Raw genomic sequence first — 6,780 nt, forward strand, 5'->3', positions numbered from 1 at the left:
GAGCACAGGTGGGGAGGAGAGGGAGAAGCAGGCTCCCCACAGAGCAAGGAGCCCGATGTAGGGCTCAATCCCAGGACCCCGGGATCATGACCTGAGCCGAAGGCAGATGCTTAACTGACTGAGCCACCCAGGCGCCCCCCTGACTTAATTTTAAAAGGGAAATAAACTGCTGTTTTGGATTTGCTGTCACTCACAGAAAAACCTCATAGGAACCAATCCATTGTTTGGGGCAGTAAAGGATGGGAATGGGCAAAGCATGAGCCAACATGATATGAAAAATAAACAGTATGTGTTGGATGATCTACAAAGTCAAATCAGCAGCAGCAACAGCTCAGAGTGAGAAGTCTGCAGAAGAAATACAAGTAGTCTCCATCCCAACCCTCTTAAAAGCCCCTAGATATAAAGTGAGGGCCACTGAATCTCCTACTGTAAGTGGGAGGCTCTCGCTATTTTTATTGGAATCTCAGAGTGAAGGGTGATGTGTCTCCTCTTCTTTCTTTAAATGGACTTCTTTGAGAGCTCTGTGTGCCTATCATGGTTCCTGAAGGTTAGATGTGTGTATATTCAGAATCAGATACTCAGCTGGCATGTCATTCTCCCCAGCAGGATGGCCATCAGTTTCAAGATTCCTCAAGTAATTAAAAATAAGAAGAAGAGAAAATTATATCCTGTATCATAATATCCAATTTGGCTTTACATTTATTGGAAATAAAGACCCTTCCTACACTGGGGTTGTATTATTTGCAGACAAGTGCTTGCAAATACCTGCCTGAAAATCTTCCTTATCATTTATAAATAAAAATGTGAAAGTTATAGGTAGCTGGTCATGAAAACTGTATTTCCAGTGATGCAGAATGTACATTGCATTGTCATCTATATTTTGAACAAATTTTATTCTCGAACCAAAACATGATACTTGATTTTTAGAACATAATAAACTACTCTCCTTTTACTTCTATAGGATGGATTTCTAGAATTAGAATTGCTGAGTAGAAAGATATATATACATATCCTTATAGATATGTATATACATCTTTTTTAACAGAGCTTGACACTTTCCTACACCCTGCAGTGATTTCAATGCCCATTGTTAGTAAATTGTTACTAACCTCCCGCTTGGCTTTGGATCCCCTCAATGCCCTACTAGGGCTGAGTGTAACATTCTTCTGAACTTTTTGTCCCCTGTTGGGTGAAAAACATGTTAACTCATTGTTACTTTAATTGGCATTTCCCTGATAATTGTGAAGTTGAGCTCCTTTTCATTTGCCTATGAGCATCAGGATTTCCCCCTTCTCTCAAATGGCTATTTTTATCCTTTGATTATTTTTCAACTGGACTATTTGCCCTTATATTACCAATTTATGGGAGTTACTGAAGTAGCATAATATAAGAATCTTTTATCTGACATACGTGCTTCAAAGATTTTTCCCAGTCTATTCTTTCTGACTTTGCTTATTGTCTTTTTGTCATATTTTAAATACTTAAGTAGTCAAATGTTTCGTTTTCCTTTTTTTTTGACTCTCCTGTCTTGCTTAAGAAATCCCCCAGACACACAGTGCCACAAATTCCAAGAGCATACCCATATTTTTATAGATTTTTTCCTAAATAGTTATTGCTATATATATTTTTATCTTTAAAGATTTCATTCTCCTGAAAATTATTTTTTTCTGTAGATAAAAGGAAGAATCTGCCTTTTCCTCCCCGTTTGACAGGCAGTTTTGGATGCAGCAATCTGTATTTAAAGGAACCACCCTTCTCCCACTGACTTGTGTAAAACCACCTTGGCCACACCTTAGGGTTTCTACTTGTGAATTTCTAGTATGTTTCAATCAGGGTGCCTTTCTGTTAAAGAAAAAAAACTCTGGTAAGGCAAGATTGCCTCCTTACCTCTTCTCCTCTATGTATTTTTTCTTTTCATTAGGTTTTCTTAGGTATCCTTTGACATTTGTCCTCCACGTGAGATAATAAGGGTTTTGTTGGTTGTTGTTTGTTTTCACCTTGTATGCTGGTCCTAAGGGGTATGGAATTGGACTGGTTTGATCAACCGTCCTCTTTGGTGACCGGCTTGCCCTTCCCATATGCCCAGAAAGTGACCATTGGGGTACTTGTATGCTGCGGGGGTCCAGGCAGAGGAGGCTGCTGGGGCTGGGGTGTGTGTGGGGGGGTGTAGGGTGAAACTGCCGCTGGTGTTCTGGTCTCAAATGGGTCTTTTTTACTCTGAAGGGTGCCTCGTAAGTCACACAAAAGCCCCGCATTAGAAGTGGGCCTCCGGGGGTGGGGGCAGAACTGCCAGGGAATGGAGGGCCTGCCCTAGTTAAAGCTGCGCCCCACCCCCTGCCAACCATGTGCTCACCTACTGCTCTGCTATTCCTCAGAAAACACCTTGTTTGCAGCACCAGGCTGGCGGGGCCTCAGACCCCCTGCACTGAATCCAGCTCCACCTTTGGCTTTCTGAGCACCTCTCTTCCTGGATCTCTGCACTTTCAAAATAGGTGACCACTTCTCTGTGACACAGCTGCCTCTCAGCCTGGGACAGCAGTGTCACCTGCTTGTGGGACGGTGGTCTCCTAATTGCTTTCCTTGCTCCTGCCCCCATCGGCCTTCACTGTTCTCTGCTCCGCAGCCAGAGTGATCCTTTTAAACTGAAGTCTTGGGTAGGGTCTTAGTTTGGCCAGAGTGCTCCCACCCCATTCAGAGTCAAAGCCGGTCTTCCCAAGGGCAGCAGGGTTCCACATGATCAGCTCCTATCACCTTTCTCACCTCGCTCCAATTACTCTGCCTCTCAGTCGTTCGTTCATTCATTCATTCATTCATTCGTTCATCAAATATAGATTGAGTGCCGACTTCTGTGCCACGCCCTGTTATAGACGCTTGGGACACTCAGTGGACAAATGTGTGTGAGAGAGGAGGGACTAGTCTCTTGACTGTTCCATGAACTTGGGGGCACGTGGGTGCCTCAGACCCGAACACTAGCTGTGTCCCTGCCCAGACTGCCCTTGCCCCAGAAATCCACATGCCTTATGTCTTCACCTTCTTCATGTTTCTCTTCAAATGTCACCTCCTAGCAAAGCCTTCCTTGAATGCCCTATTTAGGATTGCCGTGCATCTGGCACTTACTATCTCCTCTGCCCTATTCATTTCTTTGTGACTTTTAATTTCCTCTAACAGACGTTGAATTTTATAATGTCTAGACTTTATAATTTCTGTCTGTTGTCTCTCTCCCAGCCCTCTCTACAGTGAGAGCTGGAGGAGGGCGTGGTTCTCTCCCTACTGTCATCTGAGTGGCTAGAACAGTGCCTGGCACAGAATGGAACTCCGGAAATATTTTCTGGATAAAAGAAAGGATGAGTGAAAATGAAGAACATTGAGAAGGTTATTGGCCTTTCCGTGCTTCCTTTCCATCTTCTAGAAATGAAGGAGTGTAATGGCCACTAACTAATAGGCTCCGTGAAAAGGTCTAATGAAACAATACATTTAGGGGTGCCTGGCTGGTTCAGTCAGTGGAGCATGAGACTCCTGATCTTGGAGTTATGAGTTCAAGCCCTGCGTTGGATGTAGAGATTACATAAAAATAAAATCTTTAAAGAAAATGCAATACATCGGGGCACCTGGGTGGCTCAGTCAGTTAAGCAGCCGACTCTTGATTTCAGCTCAGGTCACGGTCTCAGTGTGGTGGGCCCTCGAGCCCTGCATCAGGCTCCGAACTCAGCAAGGAGTCTGCTTGGGCTTCTCTCTCCCTCTCCCTTGCCCCGCCCCCCCCATAAATAAGTAAATCTTAAAAAAAACAAACAAAAACCCAAAAACCATACATCTGAAGTGCTTACAACAGTACTTGGCACACATTAGAGTTCTTGAAGTGTAGTTGGTTTTTTTTTTTTTTAATGTAGTTTATTACTGTTGTTTGTGGTCCCAGTCCCAGTTCCACATCACGTATGTAATGTGCACACATGCAGCTCAGGAGTCATACTTTTTATCTCTCATAGGTACCCATGACCAACACGTGGTATTGTTTTATGTGCTCTCAAAATTTACTGCCGCAGTATTATGCATGTGTTTTTGAGGCCCATTTATGTTGCTATACATAATCTAGCTCTTTCTTCTTAATGGCTGTGTGGTTCTCCACCCAGGGAACACAACGTCTCAATGGTACAGGCAGTACTAGAGGGAACACCTTGGCTCAGGTTCTTTTTGTGCACATCTCATCCCGAACCTGCAAGAATTTCTCAAGGAGGTATCAAAAAGGTGGGGTTGCTGGGTTTGCTGGCTGTTCTCCATTTGTTCTCTCCCCTCCATTCTCCATCCTTACTGGACTGCTCCAGCCTGGGTTACTGTTCCCTGGAGACTGCACCGTCCACTGCCTTCCCGTTGGGTTTGGCCAGTGGAGGCCCGGGAGACTAGAGGGCAGGAAGGAGGGCTCTGGGTACTTTTCCCTGAACTCCCTTTTTGTTCCAGTGCTTTGTGTCTGGCATCAGGTCTGTCCTTCCATCTGTCCTTCCTTCCCCTGTTCCAGGTTTGCAACCTGGGCTCTGTGTCCTCTCTTTGTCCAGTGAGCCTTGAGCAAGGTGACAGGTTCCGACCATTGCAGGTTTCTGGGTCCCTCACCATCCGCTGTCTCTTTCACCCTGCCTGTTCCTCCCTCATAGAGAGCTCTTCATTGGAACATTTGGGATAAACTGTTTTCTACCAGGACCAGATAGACACATTGGCTTCATAGGACATGCTCATTATTTACTGATTTATTTATTTGAGAGAGAGCTTGAATGCATGAGTGGGGGAGGGGCAGAGGGACAAGCAGACTTCCCACTGAGTGGGGAGCTGGACACGGGGCTCAATCCCAGGACCCTGAGATCATGGCCTGAGTGTAAGTCAGACACTTAATGGACTGAGCCACCCAGGCACCCCAGGACATGCTCATTTTTAGAACTTAAGTTTTGCTTTAACACACACACCCTACTCCCTTGTTTTGGGAAGTCAAATAGCACAAAAAAGTTCATGATGGAAAACAGAAGTCACCTGCCTTCTTTCCCATCGCCTTTCTCTATTTAGACTCTCCAGACGCAGCCATATTCAACTGTTTTCATGTCTCTGAGGGCTCAAGATGTGGAACATCTTTTCATATATTTATTGACCATTTTTATATCTTATTTTGTGAAGTGATTTTTTTAGGTCTTTTATAAATTGATCTGTAGTTCTTTATATTTTCTAGATATGAAATATATCTCAAATGTATGTGGAATATTTTCTCCCAACCTGGGGCTTGCCTCTGACTTTCCTAATAGTCTCTTTTGAAGAACAGAAAGTTTAAATTTTGATGAAATGAAGCTTATTATTTTTGTGGTGAAATCTAATTTATTAAGTTTTTTCCTTTATGGTTGTTTGCTTTGGGTGTCATAACAAATTGCCTACCCAAGGTTGAAAGTATACTCTTGTTTTCTTCTAGCAGTTTTATAATTTTAGGTCTTGCATTTGTATCTATGACCCATTTCTGAATTTTTGTTTTGTTTTATATGGTGTGAAATTGAGTTCATTTTTTTTTTGTCCATAGGATATCCAGTTTTTCCAGCAACATTTATGGAAAAAACTATCCTTTCTCCACTGAATCTCTTTGATGTTTTTGCCAAAAATCAATTGGTGATACCTGTGTGAGACTATTTCTGGATGCTAGACTCAGTTCATTGATGTATTTATTCATCTTCATACAAACTTTGTTCTTCATTTTTCAAGATTATTTTGGCTAGATTTACCTCCTTTGCAATTTCATAATCACCTCTTCAAGTTCTACAAAAGTCTGCTAGGATTTTTAGATAAATGTGGAGAGAAGTGACGTGTTAACGATATAGTGTTTCATTCAGTTCACGAATATGGCGCTTCTCCATTTATTGAGGTCTCCTTTAACTTTTCTCAGCAATGCTTCTAGCTTTTGGTTGAAAGATATTGTACATTTTTTAATCCAGTTTATTCCTAACTATATTAATGATATTCAGAATGGAATTGAAAATTGTTTTCCAAATGATAATTTCTAAGATACAGAAATATGATTATTTTTTGTATATTAACTTTCTATTCTATGACTTTGCTAAACTTACTAGTTTAATCATTTATTTTATAGATTTCTTATGGTCTTTTAAAGTACATATTTGAATAAAGACAGTTTTAGCTTCTCTTTTCTTATATTTATGCCTTCTCTTTCTTATTTTTCTTGCCTTACTGCACTAGCTAGAACCTCTAGCACAATGATGAATCAAACATCTTTGCCTATTCCCGATTTTAGGGTGAACATATTTGTGATAAAACAAGGATCAGATTATCAAAGCAGACTCACCCAAATCAGAGATGTGAAAGCAGTCAAATTATACAGATGAGGCAGGAACAGGTTCAGAACCATTGACAGAGCTCTTCAAGTCCATTATTGTGACATCAGATACACTCTGTTGCCTTTTATAAATGATGAGTGCAGTTCACATTATTTACACATAAGTGAGCCATTTAAGTCATGAATGCATCTCTGCTTTATACTTCCATAGTTATATAACATTCTCCAGGGAGCAATGCTCCATAAATCCGTAGGCTCCAGGTTTGTTTACTCTAAGCAAGCCTGTCCATCCTTCAGAATGTACTCCATAATATGTAATGATTCTCCTGCCGGCAAGTACCATTAGCTTCTTTGCCAAGAGGTTTGCCATTGCATGTTTATGAGGAAATTGAATCAGATCACCTGTCTTCTATCTTTTCCAGGGGCTTTTCCCTGATAACAGGGAAGAATGGATTAAAGATGCCATT

The 6,780-nt window shown here is 41.8% G+C and overlaps 1 long non-coding RNA gene across 1 annotated transcript; it reads right to left on the minus strand.

Moving 5' to 3' along the window:
• Positions 1 to 440: 440 nt before the first annotated feature.
• LOC113925797 lies at positions 441 to 6,392 on the minus strand. The gene is made up of 4 exons (XR_003521060.1): positions 6,323 to 6,392; positions 1,888 to 2,011; positions 1,110 to 1,182; positions 441 to 629 (listed from the first exon to the last, which is right to left on the minus strand). It is a non-coding gene; the product is annotated as an uncharacterized LOC113925797 (long non-coding RNA).
• Between the last annotated feature and the right edge of the window lie 388 nt (positions 6,393 to 6,780).

This window comes from Zalophus californianus, chromosome 2 (genome assembly GCF_009762305.2).
Source record: "Zalophus californianus isolate mZalCal1 chromosome 2, mZalCal1.pri.v2, whole genome shotgun sequence".
Classification (NCBI taxonomy): Eukaryota; Metazoa; Chordata; class Mammalia; order Carnivora; family Otariidae; genus Zalophus; species Zalophus californianus.